Source organism: Papio anubis, chromosome 14 (assembly GCF_008728515.1).
Source record: "Papio anubis isolate 15944 chromosome 14, Panubis1.0, whole genome shotgun sequence".
NCBI lineage: Eukaryota > Metazoa > Chordata > Mammalia > Primates > Cercopithecidae > Papio > Papio anubis.
Window position 1 is genome coordinate 84,511,790 of NC_044989.1, and position 20,675 is coordinate 84,532,464.

At 37.6% G+C, this 20,675-nt stretch overlaps 1 long non-coding RNA gene across 3 annotated transcripts in view; it reads right to left on the bottom strand.

Annotated features, from left to right (window-relative positions):
• Positions 1-15,799: 15,799 nt before the first annotated feature.
• LOC103878942 overlaps positions 15,800-20,675 on the bottom strand; it is a 54,411-nt gene continuing 49,535 nt past the window's right edge. For all 3 annotated transcript variants that reach the window (XR_639312.4, XR_001899772.3, XR_002518129.2), the window contains 3 exons: positions 16,502-16,610; positions 16,225-16,307; positions 15,800-16,043 (listed from right to left, as the gene is read on the bottom strand). This is a non-coding gene — a long non-coding RNA (uncharacterized LOC103878942). The remainder of the gene's footprint in view (positions 16,044-16,224; positions 16,308-16,501; positions 16,611-20,675) is intronic.

Consider the following 20,675-nt stretch of genomic DNA (forward strand, 5'->3'; position numbering starts at 1 on the left):
ATTATTCTTCAAACAACTAATGGGTTTTTCATGTATTTTAGTCTGTTTTCTCTCTGTGCTTCAGTCTGGATAGCTTTTGCTGCCCTGTCTTTAAATTGACTCACTGTTTTGTCAGAAGTCTCCATTGTACTGTTGACCATCAAGTCAATTTTTTATTTCCTATATTATCCTTTCCAGCTCAGAATTTCCAGTTAGTAGTATTTTATAGTTAATATTTCTCTGCTGCAATTCCCTCATCTCTTTAGTTATTATGTCTTTCACTTTAAATGCTAAAACAGAGTCTTTGAGGTCCTGTGGATACTTAAAGAACTCAGGGACCTCGATGGTAAACTTTTAAATTTCCACATGACCAGCTGCTCAGGATGATATTCAGATCATGGGCTCCTTTTATCAAACATCTAATTCTTTTAAAAACTGTATGAAGATGAAATCACATACAATGAAATTAGCCATTTTAAAGTTAATAATTCAATGGCATTTAGTACAATCAAAATGGTATACAACCACCATCTCTGTGTAATTCCAATATATTTTTATTACTCCAAAGTAAAACTCTTTACCCATTAAACAGATTCTCCCCATTTCTTCCATATCCCCCATAAACCATAAAACTATGTTCTGTCTCTAAAGATTTATCTCTTCTGGATATTTCATGTAAATGGAATCATATATATGTGATCTATTCTGTCTGGCTTATTTTCACTTAGCATAATGTTTGAAGATACATGACATTGTGAAATGTATCAGTACTTCATTAAATTTATGGTTGAATAATATTTCAACCATAATGAATGAATGAACAATGTGTTTATCCATTCATCTATTAATGGACATTTGGATTACTTTCACCTTTTCACTTGTGTACAATGCTGCTATTAATATGTATGTACAAATACTTGTTTGACAGCCTGTTTTCAATCCTTTTGGATATATTCCTAGGGGTAGAATTATAGGATTAGGTGGTAGCTTTATGTTTAACTTATTGAGGAACTTCCAAACTGTTTTCCATAATGGCTGAAAAATTTTACATTCCCACAGCAATATATGAGGATTCCAAATTCTTTACAGCCTTGTTAACATTTGGTATTCTCCTTTTAAAAAAAATTTAGCCATACTAGTGGGAAGAAAGAGGTACCTCATTGTGGTTTTGATTTATATTTGAATAATGATTAATGATGTTGAGAATCTTTTCAAGGGACTTGTTGGCTATTTGCTTATCTTCTTTGCAGAAATGTCTACTTAAGTTTTCTATCCATTTTTAAATAGAATTGTTTGTCATATTGTTGTTGAGTTGTGAGTGTTCTTTATACGTTCTTGATAATAGAACCCTACCAAATACATAATTTGCAAATATTTTTCCCATTTTGTAGGATTTTTTTCTCTGTCAATAATGTTTTCTGATATACAAAAGTTTAAAATTTTGATTAAGTCCAATTTACCTAATTTTTCTCTGTTGCCTATGTTTTTGACATCATATCTAAGAAACCACTGCCAAATACTAGACCATAAAATTTTTCCTTCATGGTTTTTGCTTTTATTTTTCAATCATTGATCAATTTTGAGTTAATTTCTTTAATATGGTGTGAGGTAGGGTTTCAGTTTCTTTTTTTTCCATATGGATATCCAGATGTCCCAACACAATTTTTTGATAAGAATATTCCTTATTTTTTGAATGGTTTGGCATCCTTGTTGAAATCAATTGGCCATAAACATAAGGATTTATTTATATACTCTCATTGTATTCCACTGGTTTATATGTCTGTCCTTATGCCAGTACCATACTGCTTTGATTAATGTTGGTTTATAATAAGTTATAGTAGGAAGTAACAGTCCTCCAAATTTGTTATTTTTGTATTTGATTTTGGCTCTTCGGTACCCCTGGCAATTCCACAACTATTTGAGAATCAGCATTTCTGTTTCTGCAAAGAAGGCTGCTACAATTTGTATAGGGATTAGATTGACTCTGAAGATCACTCTGGACTGCCCAAACTAACATCTTAAGGAAAAAAAAAAAAAAAAAAAAAAAAAAAGACCGGGCCTAGTTGCTCATGCCTATAATCTCAGCACTTTGAGAGCCCAAAATGGGTGGATCACTTGAGGTTAGGAGTTCAAGACCAGCCTGGCCAACATGGCAAAATCCCATCTCTATTAAAAATACAAAAATTAGCTGGGTGTCGTGGTGCACGCCTGTAATCCCAGCTACTTGGGAGGCTGAGGCATGAGAATCTCTTGAATCCAGGAGGCAGCAGTTACAGCAAGCTGAGATCGCACCACTGCACTCCAGCCTGGGTGACAGAGTGAGACTCTGTCTCAAAATAAATAAATAAATAAATAAAAAGAAAAAAGAAAAAAAAAATGTTGACATGTTAAGAAAATTGTCTTCATAACACAGGATGTCTTCCCAATTTATTAGGTTTTAATTTCTTTCAGCAATGTCTCATACTTTTCATTGTATAAATCTTTCTCCTCATTCCTTAAATTTATTCCTAGAATTTAATTTTTGACTATTATTATACATTGATTTGTTTTCTTAATTTTATTATCAGATTTCTTATTATTGGTATATATAAATAACTTACTTTTGCATGTTTAACTTTTACCCTGCAATTTTGTTAAATTCATTAATTAGATCTGGCAGCTTTTCTTGTGGATTGTTTGAAATTTTTTATATATATAGGATTATGTCATCTGTGAATAGAGATAGTTTTACATACTTTGCAAGTTGGATACCTTTTATTTCTTTTTTCTACCTAATTACTCTGGCTAGAATTTCTAGTACAATGTTGAATACCAGCAGTTAACATGGGCATCTTCTAATCTGAGGTGGAAAAATTCAGTTTCTTTTTTTTAACATTGATGTTAGCTATGGATTTTTCACAAATGCCCAACTGTCCATTTGATTAGCAATGTTTTAAATCTATTTTTTGCAAAGGCTCCATTCCTTCTCATGTGTCATCACTAAAAGGTCTTTTTCTTTAGCTTGTATTCAGGAAATGTTTTGGCAGAGATTTCCTTGAACACCAGTACTCAGTCCATTTACAACTCTGCTTTAGCCATAGCTTTCTGCTTGTACTGAGCCCAGAGATCAACCAAAGATGAAAGCTGAGGGTTTTCTCAGGTCCTTTCTGAACATGCATCCAATCCTAGGCATGTATGTGGCTTTGTACATTCTCCAATACACACGGATACATTTAAATGCCCTAATTTTCCAAAGAAACTCTCTTCTCAGATTTTACTCCCAGACTTCAGACTATAGATTTTATATCTCAACAATAATGTATTGTCCCAGATTGTGGCAGGTTTTTCATTTGCCATATAATGGTTTTTGGGCAGTGAACCTGGCTTTTCTGCCATTAAGTGTGTTCCAAGTTAAGCAAAACAAAACAAATCCTTTGAGTCAATCCTTCAGATGTCCACAGTTTAGAACAAGTGAATGCAATCATTTACATGACTCTCTTCTATGTCAAAGAAGTCATAGAAATGTCTTATTCAAGAATGTCAGACAGTTGATACCAATACCTGAGACCTCTCCCCTAATATAATAGCTGAAACCATTTATCACACAGCTAAACTCTGACCTTATTTGGCTTTAATATTTTATATCTAAAATGCCCACTTAACTTCATGTATCCATATGTCCTCAATGATGTTACCTAAACTATATACTGTAACTGTATTCATTTCACACTCATATTCTTGTTCCTATTCTCACAACACAAGAATTCAGTGCATTATACCTTTAAGAAAACATAATCATCACTTTATTTTTATTCAATCACCCGTCTTATTTCTATAGGTCTTTACAGAGAAGGTGAGTCTTATTTTCAAAATTAGTGAGCAGAAATGTCTCTTAAAATAAAGTTTTATCTGTGCAGTTCTTCCTGTAAGCATTATTTTAAAACTGTAATTTGGTAGAAAAATTTCTACAGAATGAGGTGGATCTAGACTTCCCATGCTGGTTCCCAAGCTCCTTTTGTGATTCTGTACTTTGGCACCTTTCCAAGGATCACACTGAGACATCTTACCTGGTTTATAATGTGTTTATAGTTTTAATTTTTTATGAGCTTAGCCATGGGGACCTCCTAGAAAATGAAGATCTCATTTAGGGCATAAATTGCTTCCTCCTTTAAGGACTCAAGAAGACTTTCCTTCTGCCAGTTTTCTCCTCAGTTCACTTCACCTAATTTGTTCAGCAAAAGTTTATGTGCAAATATTATGTCCAAATCACCCTGGGGGAGGGGCAGTACACAGTCTGGAAATAATAGAGAATTAATCTAATTGTTGAAGTATTAAAACGGCCATAACCACCTAAGGTGAGAGAATTAGTTTCAGTAGCTACTGTGACTAGAGATCAAGTGATAATTCAACCTCATAAAAGAGTAAAAAGCAGCATCAATTTATTTCTGCTGCATTAGTACAGTGAAAATAAATACCACAGAGTACGATAGGTATACTTTAAACAGAGGTCATTTGACCCACCCACCTAACATGAGGCTAAATGCCAGCCTAAGAACTCTAACAGAATACACTTTGAGGGGTTGGAGATTCCATGTTTGTAGTGAGTTCTAGAATCAAAGCTTAATGTCATTAAAGTTTTACGTGCTGCTTATATTTCTCTGTATCTTTCCATGCAGGTGTGACCTAGTGGAAAAGTTAGACAAAAGTGAAAACAATCTTATTACAACTTCCCATCTATTAGTTTCAATTCTATGTTTGCAGCTTCCACCTAGAAAATGCTATCCATAGATAAAACTTCAGCCCTAAAATGTTTGAAGTCAGCTGGCATGTCCCAGCCCCCTCTTCTTTCTCTTTCTTCAAAATGAAAGAAGTCTTGTTTGTTGTGAGATAAGTGATCTGTACATATGGAGGGAAAAAGCAGTCTCAGTTCCTGGCTATCATGTATCTCAAATACATAGAGGCAAAGCACTAGCATGCTTATAGAGTGACCCTATAGCAAAATGGGCTTCTGAGTGTGCTGCTGGAAAGAGCGAATTGTCCCAAATGCATGCTCACCCCTAACTTTTGAGGGGAAGAGTAAAAGGCAGAGAAGAGAGCCTGCTTTCCAGTGATGCCAGCAGACTGGCTTTCCAGTGATGCCAGCAGACTGAACTTCTTCCACAGGCCCTCCCCCTTCCTTGCCTTGATGACCCTGTAATGGATGTGGTTTATTATAGGCATATGCCTTGGGTAACAGTCATTTTGATTAAGCTATAAACCTACCCTCTCATGAGGAGGAAATGGTCAGGCTTTCAATTCCTGTGGAGAAAACAGACTACAGGGCAAGACAATTTAGTTTAAATAATTTAGAGATACCCAGTGAGAAGATTACCCCCTAAATATTTAAGATCTTGAAGGAACAAGTCATTCCTAGTTGTTCAATGTTTTCTTTCTGGGAGAATTGCCACGAGGGCAAATGCTGACTCATCGGTGATTCTATTTAAGGTTTTGAGTCTCAGAATTTAGACTCTGGGCACAATCACAGTATTGGAAAACAAGATGGCCAAGATTCTTCTTGTCTGATGTCTCCAAAGAAATGGATCTCTTTTCTACAGATAACTGTGTATCCTGTGAGATATAATATTCTGGTGTGTGATGTGTGCCAGTATCTGCACACTCTCTGAGTAAGAGCCTGAAAATTATCATATGCAATTTATTGATTAATGAAAGCACATTTAAGGAAGGCTATGTTATGCCAAGTGTAGTAAGATTTTAAAAAATACAAGAAACTCTCACTATTTCAAAAGCATGCTCTCTGATCAGTGAATCTGACTGATGAATAATTTGAAACATAAGCTGAAAACATTATGAGTAGGTAAGACACATGAATTAGGATTGAGCTGAGGCTTGAGTGTGGGTAAGAGTTGGAATAAATAAATGAAGAGAGAAAATTTTCCATGGTGGGACATATTAGGACTAAGAATTGTCATGTACCCTTCCTTCTCTCCAGAGTCCTGATACATGGAGGATGCCCATAGAGCAACAATCTAATAAGCGAAGGTTAATATATTTAAGCAAGTACCGTGTTCCTCCAAATACAGTTGGTCAAATTTGCTTAATACTGATGCTAAAGCTGGCTTTCTACTCCTAAATTAGGGACAACCTGTCTTCCATGCAGTCCTGGCCTCACTTCCTCATCAGTGAGAATGGAGAGTAGGGGATTCTTCTGGCAGCCACCGTGAAGGGTGTTTTCGTGCAAGAAGAAGAGCACACACCACCCTTGGATATAAGACACAGAATAAGAAGCACAAAGCCAGGTTGCTGGCAGTAGGCAGAATAAGTATACTTACTAATAAGATACCAGTTTTATTCCCAAGAAGAGAGGACAGCAAGTGTGTATTGGAGTCAGAATTCAATAAACACTGTAAAAAGGTAGAGTATTCAAAATTTTTAAAGTGATGGAGATTTTTAGTTTCCCCTGCTTTCCTGTCCACTTTCCCCACCATTAAGGTTTAAAACATGAAGCTCCTTGTGTCATAGGGAAAGAAAGTATTTACAAGAGCTCAATGTACACATATGAATCTCAAAGCTGACATCTTTGCAACTAAAATCTTAAAAAGCCTGAAATCTTAAAAATCAGCATGTTGGTGGCTCACGCCTGTAATCCTAACACTTTGAGAGGCCGGGACTGGTGGATCACGAGGTCAAGAGATGCAGACCATCCTGGCTAACATGGTGAAAACCCGTCTCTACTAAAAAAAAAAAAAAAAAAAAATAGCCAGGGGAGGTGGTGGGCGCCTGTAGTCCCAGCTACTCGGGAGGCCGAGGCAGGAGAATGGTGTGAACCCGGGAGGCGGAGCTTGCAGTGAGCCAAGATTGTGCCACTGCACTCCAGCCTGGGCGACAGAGCCAGACTCCATCTCAAACAAACAAACAAATAAACAAAAATCAACATCTTAATCATTTAAAAATCTGATATCTCAGCTTCATGAAACGGAACAGAGTAGGATCAGTGCAGTAGAAAGAAGCACTACAGAGTGGGAAAGGCGCCCCTGAAACACGTCATCAGGGTCCTTCTGAGATGAAAGCACACGCCAACCTGAGAACCCTTAATAGAAGAAACTGTGAGGGACTGAAGGCTCCATGATTTTTCTAATAAGTTCCGGAGCCAAAGCTTAATGTCATGATAAGTTTTATTTGCTGCTCATATCCCTTTGATTGTATCTGTAAAGAGAATAAATAATGTATTTATCTGTTCATAATTCTCTCCATAGTTATTTGTTGGTAGAACTTAGAGTATAAGAAAAGTGAGCTTCCCCCAAAAAAACAAAAACAGACGGTCTTGGACAAGGAAAATAAATGTCATGGGAAACAGAAAAGAGAAGAACAGAGAAGGGAATAAGTGTATCCTGCTAACCCCTTCAAGCTGAAACTCCAGAAACTGGAATGCCAACGGTGATATTAGAAACAAGTACACAGGTTAGGGCACATGAGAGTATAGGCACTCATGCTTCTCTTTGTCAGGGAAGACTGGGGAGCTTTCTAGTTCTTTTGGACAATCTCCATGACTAACCTAAGCCTGTGAGTATGGTGGAAAAGAAATGAATAAGGGAAGAGACTAGGCAGAAAGAAGGTCATATGCATTGCCTTGAGAGTCTCCCTCAGCTCCCTGGATTAGGGATCAGGAAATTCCTGCTTGCATCCAGTCAGTACTTGTAAGCTGGCTGAGTTGGGAGCTGTGGGCCTGCTGTGGGCAGCTACTGTGGAGGCTCTTCACAGTCCCAAAGCAGAGTGGACCACATGGCTAAGACATGCAGATCACAGGCAAGAACTGACATGGGGAAGAAGCACAGGGCCTTGAAAGTCCCAAGAGTGCAGACTGCGAAGTTCACCAGTTAATTCTACATCTGCTAGCAAAACACTGAGTATTACATAGGACAAAGGCCATCTGGCCAGAAACCAGCGAGACCCTGTGGCAGAACAAATTTTGCATGTAAACTAATTAACCTTTGATTTTTTATTAAAAATAGACATGTAGAGTTTCCCCAGCAGCCAGTCACTACTGTGGTATGAGAGAAGAGAAGAGAGTAATCCCCAGTTCCAGTGGGACACTTGAGTTGGCCTATACAGGCTCATGAGAGCCAACTGGCACACACTTCTAAACTCGACTTTCAGTGCCATCATGATGGTAGCCTGAAGTCAGTCATAATGGGATAATTTACACCAGGGAAAATAGCAAATGCTGAAAATCAGGATTGTTTTCCCAGAAGTGAGCTGATTTTTAAACTTTTACCAGCATACCACTGTGTAGTCCTCATACTTAAGGCAGAAATACGAGAAGAGGAAAAGAGTTTTCTTCCTCATAACTGTTGCATCAGCAAGTACATGGAGAAATGGTTGCTGGGAGTAACTTGTTTAAACCAAAAATAAAATCCCAAGGCCCCCCAACAATTCCACCCCCTACTCCCATGGACTGAACAGACTCCCTCTGGACCAAGGGGACCTCAGAGAAACCTGAAAAACAAGTTTTTTCCTATGAAAGGAAGGGAGGTCAGTCCTCAGACAGGTCTTGTTATACTCCCTTCCTTTGGAACATTCGTCACAATTGACCTGCACTACCATTAAAATAGAGATCATAAGATATAAATTCTTTGTGGCAATAAGATACCCAGCTCCAATTTGACTCTGTCATAGCATCACATGACAGATAACTGACCCTGAAGAAAATAAAAATATTTTATACCAAAATATATTGATTTGACACATTTTGAAATGGCTCTGCAATGCCATCTTTTGTGGGGAAACTTGACATCTGTAGAGTCTCCATAAATGTAGCTGGGTATTTCCTAGATTTAGGAAAGATTAACTAAGAGCCTGACACTTTCTAGGTCTGAAAAGGGACATTTACCATCTTATTCTCTCTGAGGGCTGCTACCTATGAGAGTTCATCTACATAACAAGAACTTTGGCTTTGGCAACCCTCTTTATCTTACTTAGCTCAAGCATTTCTTTCTACTGACTTCAAGTCTTCAGACAAAACTTAACTCTTTCAACCAACTATCAATCAAAATCTTTGAACCCACCTATGATCTGTAACCCACCTCTGTTCAAGATATTCTGCCTCTTTAGGCTGAACCAATATACACCATGGATTGATTTATGATTTTTACCTACAATAGCTGTCTCCCTAGAATGTGTAAAATCAACCTGTAACCTGACCACCTTGCCTTGGGCACACTTTCTCAAGACCTCTTAAGACTGATTTTTGTGCCATGGTTACTCATGTTGGCTCAATATAAACCTCTTTAAATATTTCACAGGGTCTGGATTTTTTCATCAACACTTGAAAAAGAAAAGTAAACAACTTATTCTAACTAGGATATAAGATAATAATCCTAAAAGATACAAAAGTGTAGAAAGTGTTAGATTTCAGAAAACTTCCAATGCCAAGTCAAAGAGACTGGCCTTTACCTCTTTATCTTAAGAAAACTTAAAAGATTTTGTGGGGGCCAGGCATGGTGGCTTATGCCTGTAATCCCAGCACTTTGGGAAGCCAAGGCAGGCAGATCACAAGGTCAAGAGATCAAGACCATCCTGGCCAACATGGTGAAACCCCATCTCTACTAAAAATAACAAAAATTAGATGGGCATGGTGGCATGCACCTGTAGTCCCAGCTACTAGGGAAGCTGAGACAGGAGAATTGCTTGAACTCAGGAGGAGGAGGTTGTAATGAGCCGAGATAGCACCACTGCACTCCAGCCTGGCGACAGAGTGAGACTCCGTCTCAAAAAAAAAAAAGAAATAAAAAAAGATTTTGTGGAGAAGAATGGCATTATGAGAAGGTTACCCCTTTTAGATAATCAAGGTGGATGAAGTCATGTATAGAAGATAATATTTGTAGAAACCACAATCATAGATTCTGTTAGATTGTATATAGTGCACCCTTGACATAAATAACTCCATCTTAGAAAAAGACTCTATCTTACATTTCATGGGGCACTTTGCCAACAATGACAAGACATTTTGCTTAATGTATAAATAAATAAATACTGCATCCAACCAGATAAGGACATAAGCATACTCTTCCACTATCAGTCTTTACTAAGGGACTCTGTGACCATAAAAAGAGCTGGACTTTAGTAGCTTCAAACAGCTATCTTAACTGACACCGTCTTGCTGTAACTCACGATAAGAACGTGACATCTGTCACTGAAGGCTCACAGTGCCCACATCAAAGACTCTTCCTTACAAGACCAACAAACCACTTGGCCTAGACCAGGGGATTCTTTTTGTCTTCATTGTTCTGCCTGGACTGGTCCGTTAACCTTTTCTCTTGATGTTAAATGTTATTTTGCTTGTTGTGGGATGTTTAATCTGTAACATTTATATATTGATTGAGTATACTGTTATGTACAGTTTACAATGGCAACTGACTTGTGGTGTGGCTTCAACCTGGGTACCTGCAGGTTTGACCATACAGTGAATGGGAAGTACTAAGGAGAATTGCGTCGTTGGGAACTCCATGCAGCTCATGGCTTTTGTGACTGAAATAGCATCAATAAAAGTCCGACACTGTGGAAAGACACAAACATTTGTGGGCCTGGTTATCTCTGACCTTGCACTCCTCACAAGAGACAGTATGAGAGTGAATGGAAAAAGGAGTGAACAATGATATGGAGACTAAACAGAAAGAGAGAAAAATAGTTTAAAAAATAGAGATATAATAACCAATGCTTGATAAATAGCTTGATCTACATACATTCCATATAGTCTTATTTTCCTACTGAGATTACTTTTCCTAGGTCAAATTTCAGATTACAGCTGCTTCAAAGCCAATGCGTCAAGCAGATGAACTTCCACCAGAGTCACATGGGGTGATTATAATGCAGATTTCCAGGTTCCACTTTAGACCTAATGAATCAGAATCTCTAGAGATGGGCTTTAGGGATCCGTGTTTTAACTGCCACTCCTGGGAAATTTGCATGCACAGCAAATTTGAGATCAGCTTTCCCAATTTAGTCATTGTGTGGTCTGGTATTTTAAATATATGTGATGCCCAAATGAGATTTGCCAGAGTGAGAAGGAGCTGTGGGGTATAACGGCATAACTGCACAATACATATGGTTAATGTAAGTTTAAAATATGGGGTTTCACCTTATTAACTTCATTGGCCACGGACTGCAGGTTTAAACTTGTCTCTTTCAGGAAGTTCCTCCATTTTTTTCTCTTTCCAGTTCATAGACCTCTTTCTTCAGGCCTCAGGCGAACAATTTCTTGTTTTTCTGAATTATCTGAATAATTCCACACCTATACTACTGACTGCCTTCAGCAGACTCCCTCACCCATGACGAGGTTGGAAAATGACCCTCGTGGGCTTTGGGAGGAGGATTCATGGTGTGACTGGCTCCAGATTCAGAGCACAGTGAGTTTGACTAATGCTCTGATACTCATTAGCTTTATGACCCTAAGCTAACAAATTTTGAACCTCAATTTTCTCATGTATGGAATGGAGGAGAAAAAATAACTTTTTAAATGAGACTACTATGGTGAAGGTGCCTAATACAGAATTTTTTTTTTAATTCTAATTCACATTTTTCTAATTTTCTTGGAATCCAGATGAAAACTAGTATTCTGACAGCAATCCTATTGACAAGGCAGAGTTCACTCATTATTTCTCAGGGGACACATTTCAGGCAGCCATTTCATCAGTATGTCCTCAGTTCCCCTCTCTTTATGCTTACAGCATTTGGGAGAAGCCTATTCTCACAGCCCTTCTTCTCCTATTAGCTCACCCTCCCTTCTTCAAAGTGTTTCTCACTCTTTTGTCAGTTCCCCTTACTCTTTTCAAACCCTAACACCATCCGCAGGTCTGACCTGGTCCAGGTGTCTCTTCTCTCCAGAGAGGCTTCTATGTTCTGACAGCCACCACCTGGATTCAGAGATGCGCTAACGTTGACATCCGTCATAAACACAAATACATCTTGATCTTACATTCCCACATTCGTACTCCTGCTTAAGCCCATAGGCCCTTTCCAGTGAAGGAGTTTTGCTTTCTTTGAATTTGTTTCTTCTCCATAGCACTTTTCCTGACAAAATCCCTCTTCTCCCAGGACCCACTGTCTCCACTCTTATCCCATAGGACACTCTATTGCTCTGGTTCACAAGGGTTTACTGCTGAGACAGTGACTCACATCATGTTTCTCTGATGAGAAGAAATTGCGGCCTCGGGGCTTTGCTTTCTTCTGTATTCGTGTCTCTCCAGTGTGAATGTTCATATTACTTCCACAGAGTTTTTTTCCATCTGAAGTATTCATAGTGCTCTTTGAAATACCTTAAAGAAGGCAATGAAGAAATACGGCACTTTTTCTGGTACACTGATTTTATTTGAAGATTAGGAAATAGGGGAAAGTATGAAAAACAAGTTAAGCAATGCCATGAGTAAATGATTTAAATAACATTTAATTTAGGTATACTTGATTATATTTTGGCTTAGATCCAGGCAGAACACAAATGGCATAATCAAATGGTGAAGCTGAGGAGAGGTTAATAAAGAACTACTCACAGAGGAGTGAGCAGAACTAAGAGAGACCAACAAGAGGCAGTGAATCACCCTGAGTGCAGGGATCCATTGCCTCCTCTGGACTTGAAGGAGTCTAGGATGATCTGCCGCAGCTGTAACAACCAGCCATCCATCTGTAGCTATGACACTTGGCAGAGGGTCTGTTGAATCTGTAGCCCATCAACGAGGGAGCAAAGTGAATAAATAACCTGGCCTCTCTATCCATCTCCACTCTCATCTCCCATTGCCTGTTAGTCAAATCTAACCATAAACCAGTGGGCAAGAGAGGCCTATTAATGCAATTGATAGAGGCTGATGATGGGCCCTGGACCAGAAAGGAGAATGAAATCAAGGAAGAGCAGACAAAGGATATCCAGCCCAGGGCAGGAAGGAAACTCATACCAAGTTTTAAACTGAGGCAAAACTGAGCTTGAAAAACACTTATTTTGGCTCATCATTATGTTCTGAAAGATAATTGAGGGTACTCTGCTTATGAGACACCTAACAAAGAGTTGAAAAGCAAGGTTTGAGCAAAATAAAATATTTTAGGTGTTTACAAAAATGAATCATTTTATTTTATTTATTTTTGAGACAGAGTCTTGCTCTATTGCCCAGGCTAGAATGCAGTGGTGTGATCATGGTTCACTGCAACCTCCACCTCCCAGGCTTAAGTGATTCTCCCGCCTCAGCCTCCCGAGTAGCTGGATCTACAGGCATGTGCCACCATACCCAGTTAATTTTTGCATATTTAGTAGAGATGAGTTTTTGCCATGTTGTTCAGGCTGGTCTCGAACTCCTGGTCTCAAGCAATTTACCTGCCTCGGCCTTCCAAAGTGCTCGAGCAACAGGCATGAGCCACTGCACCTGATCATAAATTATTTTCATAGTGAAAGCCATACTTTTCACAGGTCTATCAAGGAATTTCATGCCTTTTGGTGCCCCAAAGTTACACATACAGTGTCCCTGTTTCACCATGTTACCTATACCCAGCACCATCTATGAGGCTATGACAAAAAGAAATGACTCCCAGATGTTTTGTGGAATCCATTCTAGACAGCTATTCTATCCCTTCAAAATGGGTTCTATGTCAGATTCATTTGGGAAACCTTAGCTATTGCATCTCTAGTTTGAAGATTTATAAAGTGGTCAGAATTCTAAAAATTCTTAGACCCTCTGGGGGGACCAGAAGACTGTTTTAGTTTCTGAAAGGATACCCACCTGGGTTTCAGACTAAGATCTACTTGACCGGCTGAGTGGCTTTTAGCCATGCATTTAATTTCTTGGAGCTTCATTTCTCCACACATGAAATGAGGACACTTATTTTATTTTCCTCATTGAATTAGGGTAAAGAAATAAATGAGAAAAATTTTCAGGTGGGCATTGATACAAGTATTCAAACATAGCAGCCAGTAGTAGTAGTAATAGCAATGTATATTCATCAGTATTGTCTTCATTATCATTGCTGACTTAATTTAGCATCATATAATACAGTTTTCCAAAACAACTTGAGCAAATCACCCTCCGACTGTAGGTTAGGATCACATGGAAATGGTATACTGTGTTGAGACGTCATACTTGGGGAAGTCTGACCTGATTTTTCTTTCCCATAGAAGGCAGTGCGTCTCAAAATAAATAGTTTCTTCATCCTCTGTCACCTGGGAATTTTGTTCAAATGCACATTCTGACTTAACCAGTCAGAGGTAGAGCCCAAAGTTTTTCATTTTTAACAAATTCCTAGGGAGTGCTGATGCTGCTGCAGCTGGTTATTATTTCCTGGTTCCTGCTTTAATTTATTAGGCATGAGATAGGCTTGATCCACCTGAGATTAGACAAATAGATGGGTTTTGTTTTTGTTTTTGTTTTGTTTTGTTTTTTACAGCTGTTGATCCCACAAAATTGAACCTCTCTGGCTCTGGGACTTAGAGTTGGAGGGTAGGGTTTGAATATGTGGATTAAAATCAAGGGAATAAGTCACTCTGAGCAGCTGCATAATGTTATAAGATCTGGGGAAGTACAAGAAGGTCACAAAAAGGAGAGGAAAGACGTGTCCCAGAGATAGCCTGTAACCAGTGTATCATATTTCCCTGAACAATCAGCCTTCATTTTAAGAAAAAAACCCATATGCCTTCCAACACTCACCACAAAGTCCTCACACACCACCCTTCCCTATAAGCAGTTTCATCACAACAGTTTTTAAAGTATCCATCTCACAATCACTTAAAAAGCAGTCGATATTATGCATTTTCTGCATTACCCTAAAAATCACACTAATAATTAATGTATGACTTCCCAGAAACTGAGATCATCCCCTTCGATGTTCAGAAGACAAAGTCTATTAGCATTTTCCTCACCTTGCATCATGATGGCCTTTCCCACTTGCAAATGGAAAGCAAGGGTCATCATGTGCACATATGCGTAAACACTAACCCAAACTGCTGTGATTTTAGTGATTTTAATAATAGAAAAAAATATATAAAAAACCTGATGGCACAGTCATTTATTTTCTGCTAACATGCAAAGGAAAAAAAAAAAGATGATTTCATTCAGAATTAAACACCCAGGCTTTGTGCATTGCTCTTTTCTATTTTAAATCTGAAGTCAGTGACATCTCTGTCTCTTCAGAACATGTTAAGGTATTTTCCTTGTAATTTGTTGAAGCTGGAAGAATAAGCTTCACACATGCTCCCTGCCAAACAACCTCCTCCCCTCATGTTTTCCAAGATCTGGTGAGGCTGTAACACATGGTGACAAGGAGTAAAGTCTCTAGGGTTGGACAGAACAGAGTCCCAGTGACCCCTCCCTAGTTATATGACTTGGGACATGTTACTTCACCACAGTAAGCCTGAATTCTCTCATCTATAAAATGGCAATAATAATATAGCCCCCATCTTAGTGTTTCTCCAACTATGACAAGTTTGCTAGTGAAACAGTATTCACTGCCTGAGGACAAAAGGCGTTATTTATCAAGTGAAAAATGTATTGACTGAAATGTCATTGTAATGAGATGATATAGGAGAAAGGAGACTCTCTCAGTGGAGGCTTCCTAGTGATATTTATAAGGATTTTTATTAGCTTTTATGTGCAGTTCCTGACCATTGCTCCACAATCCAATTTATGTTAAATACGTTTTTGTCTTATCTGAGTTGTAGATATCCTTCAGGATATCTATTCCCTGAAGGCTTTATAATCTCCACTCATTACATCTATAGAGACTTTATTTAACAAATGCTTTCAAACTCATAATCTAGTCAAAAAAAGAAGGAAAGAAGGAAGAGAGAGGAAAACGTTTACTAAGTGCCTAATTATCTCTCATATAACCTCATTTTTATTTATTCTTACAACATTCTGATTAAAACAGCATTAATATCCTTTCTTCCATTCTTTCTTCCTTCTTTCCTTACATCCTTTTTTTCTCTTTCTTCTCCCTTCTTCCTTTTTCCCTTCCTTCTTTCTTTCCTTCCTTCCTTCTTCTCTCCATTTATTTCTTTATCTTCTTTATTCATCAGAGAATTCTCAGACCAAGTGAGACAGATAACTATATAGGTCCTAAAACCAATAAAACTTGGTGTCAGAAGGTACATGCAAGTGTGTAGAAAATTCAGAGCCCATGCTCTGTTTACCAGCTCACATTGCATACTAAGTAAAGACACATTCCTGTATTTCATGTGAATGGGCCAATGGGACTCCAAGGGAAGTCATTTCTGCTCCATCTATGTATATACTTAACTGCCAGGCTCCTGAGGATCAGTTCCCTCTAGTAGGAGGTATCTGGAACCACAGAGGAATTTCTGTAATGATATTTCCATTTTTCTGGAAAGAAGATGTTGTCACTATACACAATGAAACCCAACAATTCTGCATAACGTCCAAGGGGTACAAAATAGTAATCAGAATGGCAGAATGAGACAAGGAAGCCTTTTAAAAAGAAGTGAATTTTGTACAAGGAATGTGCTAATTGGCCCTGGAGTGTGACTGACCAATAACAGCAATTGACTTGGAAATACCTGAGGGCCTCACCCTTCAATCCCGCAAGAGCTTTAACATTCATCTTCTTGACAGACTGGCACAGCCAATTAACTTTCTCCTCTGCTCCATGAGATGTGATTGTACGACCTCAAATAGAAGAAAAGAAGCCAGCTTTTAATCATCTTCTCTATGTCAGGTAACATACCCTATGCTACTTACATTGTTTTAATTAATCCTCACAATTCCCTTATTAAAATAAGTCCTGCTATTTCTGTTTTACAAAAAAAGACACAATCTCAGAGATAATGTGATGTGCCCAAAGTTTTACAAGTCACAGGCCAATATTTAAATCCAAATTTCTAGAGCTCAAGAGCCTTTATTATTTTCACTACATCATTTCACCAAATAGTAGTTGTGGTCTTTCACATAAGAGTGAGAAACCTTTGATTTGCATCTGAAGCCATGTGCTACCAAGTTTGAGATCAGGTGATTTTGAGCCATCTATCTATACACACATAGTTCCCCACTTTGGTAACCAAGAACTCACTATCATTGGAGAAGCTTAGGGAATAATCTGAGCCCCGAGAGAAGAAGTTTTCTTTGGACCAGAGTTTCTCAGAAGTCAATTGTCTATAAACCTTCTTCATTTTTTTTTAACACCTACACATACCAACTACACCAATATTTGTATATTATTTCTTTTTTAACTCAAATTATTATGTTTTAAGAGCACACTTTATATCACCAGCACAAATAGAATCAGCATCAATTAATTAATTTTATATTAATGAAAATCTGGGTTACCCCTTAAATTATCATCTTTATCATCAGGAAAATGTTTACCAAGTTTTAGAAAATACTGCTCTAGGCAAAGCCAATCCATACTACCAATAAATCACAACTATTAACTTATTCGAATCTGTTATTAATGGAGCTGCTCAGCTGGTATAATTCAGTGTTCTGGAATGTAATCCTATTTGGGACCTCTGCCCTTTTTTGTCTTGTTTTGTTTTTAATTAACACATAATAAGCGTACATATTTATGGGGTACAGGGTGATGTTTTGATGCATGTAATGATCAAATCACTATACAACGTGCCACTTTTAAATCACATTTTAGCCTCTGAGATCGTGATGAAATACAGTCTTCTTTTTCTTTTTCTTTTTTTTTTTTTTTTTTTTTGCTAATAGCTTTATTAAGATGAAATTCAAATGCTTAAAAATTGACTCATTCAACAAGTATAATTCACACAGTTGTGCAATTATCACCACAATCAATTTTAGAATATCTTCATCTTCATCGAAAAAAAAAAAAAAAAAAACCTGTACTCTTTCATAGTCACCGTCATTCTCCCATCTCTTGCAGCCCTAGGCAACTGCTACTCTACTTTCTGACTCTACAGATTAGCCTATTCTGGATATTCAATATAAGTTGAATCATACTATCTGTGACCTTTTGTGTCTGACTTCTTATACTTAACATTTTTAAGGATCATCCATGTTGTAGAATGTATCGCTACTTCATTCCTTTTTATTGCTGAATAATATTTTGTTGTGTGGAAATTGTATTTTGTTTATCTACTCATCAGTTGGTGGGTGTTTGAGTTGTTTCTGCTCTTTGGCTATCATGAATAACGCTGCTGTAAACATTCCTGTAAAAACATTTGTGTGTATGTATGTTTTCATGTGTTTTGAGTTTATGCCTAGGAGTGGAATTGCTGGCATGATGAAGAGCTTTAACAGTGTTTGGGGTTCTGTTTTAAATTGCCTTTTTGACCTCAATTTAATGACTCAAAGAAATGATATTTGCCTTCACCCATTCATTATGAAACTAGCCAAACAAGTCCTGCACATTTACCACAGACCGGTCTTTCAAGGCAGAGATGGGATCATAATCATAAATAGAGACTAAAGAATCTGGATTCTGCCACCAACCAGCAAAATGTTCATGAGCCAATGACTTTACCTGCTAGCCTCCATTATCCTTATTTGGAAAAATGAAAGGATTAGATTTGTCATTGCCTGACATCCTTCCTCACTTTAATATTCTGTAATTTTATAAGCATATATGAAAGTATTTTGACAAGTTAAAGGTAGTTTTAAAATATAAGCCGTCATTATCACATATTGCCTCCTTGCTGAGAAGTGGCTGTGTCCTATGGTGAAATAACATCAGCATTCAATCTTAAGGAAAAGTATGCCCAAAATAGACCATTTTCTCAAAAAACAAGACCATATTCTCATGTAATTCTTAGGTGCTTATGGGACTTCTCAAAGGATGAGAAGATATATGTATTTTTCTCTATGTAATTCTACTTTCTTTAACAAAGAAAACACTATAAGGAGAACCCATGTGTTATCCCTAAGCAATATATTTGCAGCACTTCCCTGGTGACATAACTGGCTCTGGAAAGGAACACTGAGTTATGTCCTCTGGGGTAACTGGAATCACAGTGAAATTGTCACACAGAGAACTGAGTTGAAGGCTTGGAGAAAATGTGCACTGTAGCACAGAAAATTTTAAAAGGTACAATTAACTATGTGATAAACACAAAGAATACACTTTTAGCAACATATGTCAGTATGATTAAGCTTAGAAATCCCAGGTAGTTCAGTTTCTTGAGTAGTCCCAGTTCACATAGGAAATACATTGAGGTACACTATCTATCTATATAGCGCCGTCACCAATTTAAAACTGGATACGATTATCCCTCATGGTTCTGTGGACTGACTAGTCTCAGTTGTTCATGGTTTCCAACCTAAGTTTCCTTATGAGGTTACTCTCAGATAGTTGGGATCGTCATCATCAGAATGTCAGATATCCAAGATGGCTTGAGAGTTGGCCACTTCATCTCTGTGTTAATACTTTAGTTCAGGAAAATTTATCTTAGATGCCTTTGGCACTTAAAAATTTACAAATTGATGTATATCAATTTTGTTTACATTATTTGATCATCAGGATAGTCCTGTTTAATAAACAAATCAAGAATGAAAAACAGATTCAAATATGCTAATAGTTACCTAAAACTATTATGCATGGCTATGCATAATAGAAAAGTCTCCCAAATTGTTCTATTCTTGGTCCAGTATTCTTTTCATTATAATACCCTATCACTTCTTTGATTCTATGCAACCATCGTCTATTACTGAAAACTTTGATAAAATTGTTTTGACTTTTTGTACCCAAACTTGCCTGTCAATAATGGGCAACAATTGAGCCTATGCAGCCCTCTACAGTCTAGAGTAAGTCAAATCTATCTTATACCTTAGATCTCTTCAAGTGTTTGAAAACTCAGTTGTGTTCTAAGATATCGCTTTCTTCCATTTATCAATTATCTTTATGAATTCTTTTTCTGTCCTTGGCCTATGGGTATTCGTCAACATGTTTTTAACATCTATATTATTTTGATTAATCAAACATGAGATTTTGGGATTGGAATCATATCATTACTTGACAGCAGCAACTGTGTTGATTTCCTATGCCCCATTATCTTCCTTCAGAGTGATGAGATGAGACCCAGATATTACCCTGCATGTGCAAATGATTTTTGTTCTTTGGCACTACGAGAGAGTAATCCTGAAGGTATGAATCTAACAGCTTATATAGGAAGTGCTATATAGTTGCTATTCTTCCCTCGAAAGAGATAGATAAATCTTTGCTCTCTAATATTTTACAGTCTTTTAAGTTATAAACAGATGGCCCCAGAGATTTTATCTCCCTCTGAAATAGAGACATAGCTACTGGAGAGAAAGCTTTTAATATTTCTGGAAGTCTCCATCCAATCACCCTTTAATTACCAGTATTTGTTTTACTTAGCTTTTTTGCTGGGGTTATAATTCTGTAAAAATGTAAAAATATTTTCTCTAGTTCCACATTAGTGTGCTCAGTGGTTAAGCCTTCAGCTCACTGGTCATCTCATCTCATGTAACAAAAGCTGCCAAGTACTTTTCATGCACCAAATACTACATCTTATACACGCTATTGAATCCTCGATCTCTCTTTCAGCACAAGCTACTCCTTCAGCTTCAGATTTCCAATGTACATTTCCAGTTGACATCTCCATGATGTTGTCTTTTGGGCATCTAAAACCCACTGTGTTCAGAAATAAACCACCCACCTTCTCTTCCTAAACCATTCATCCCCATTTTTAGATACTTATGTATTAGGACCCTAGAGTCAAGAACATAAAGAGCCCAATAATCACATTAGTC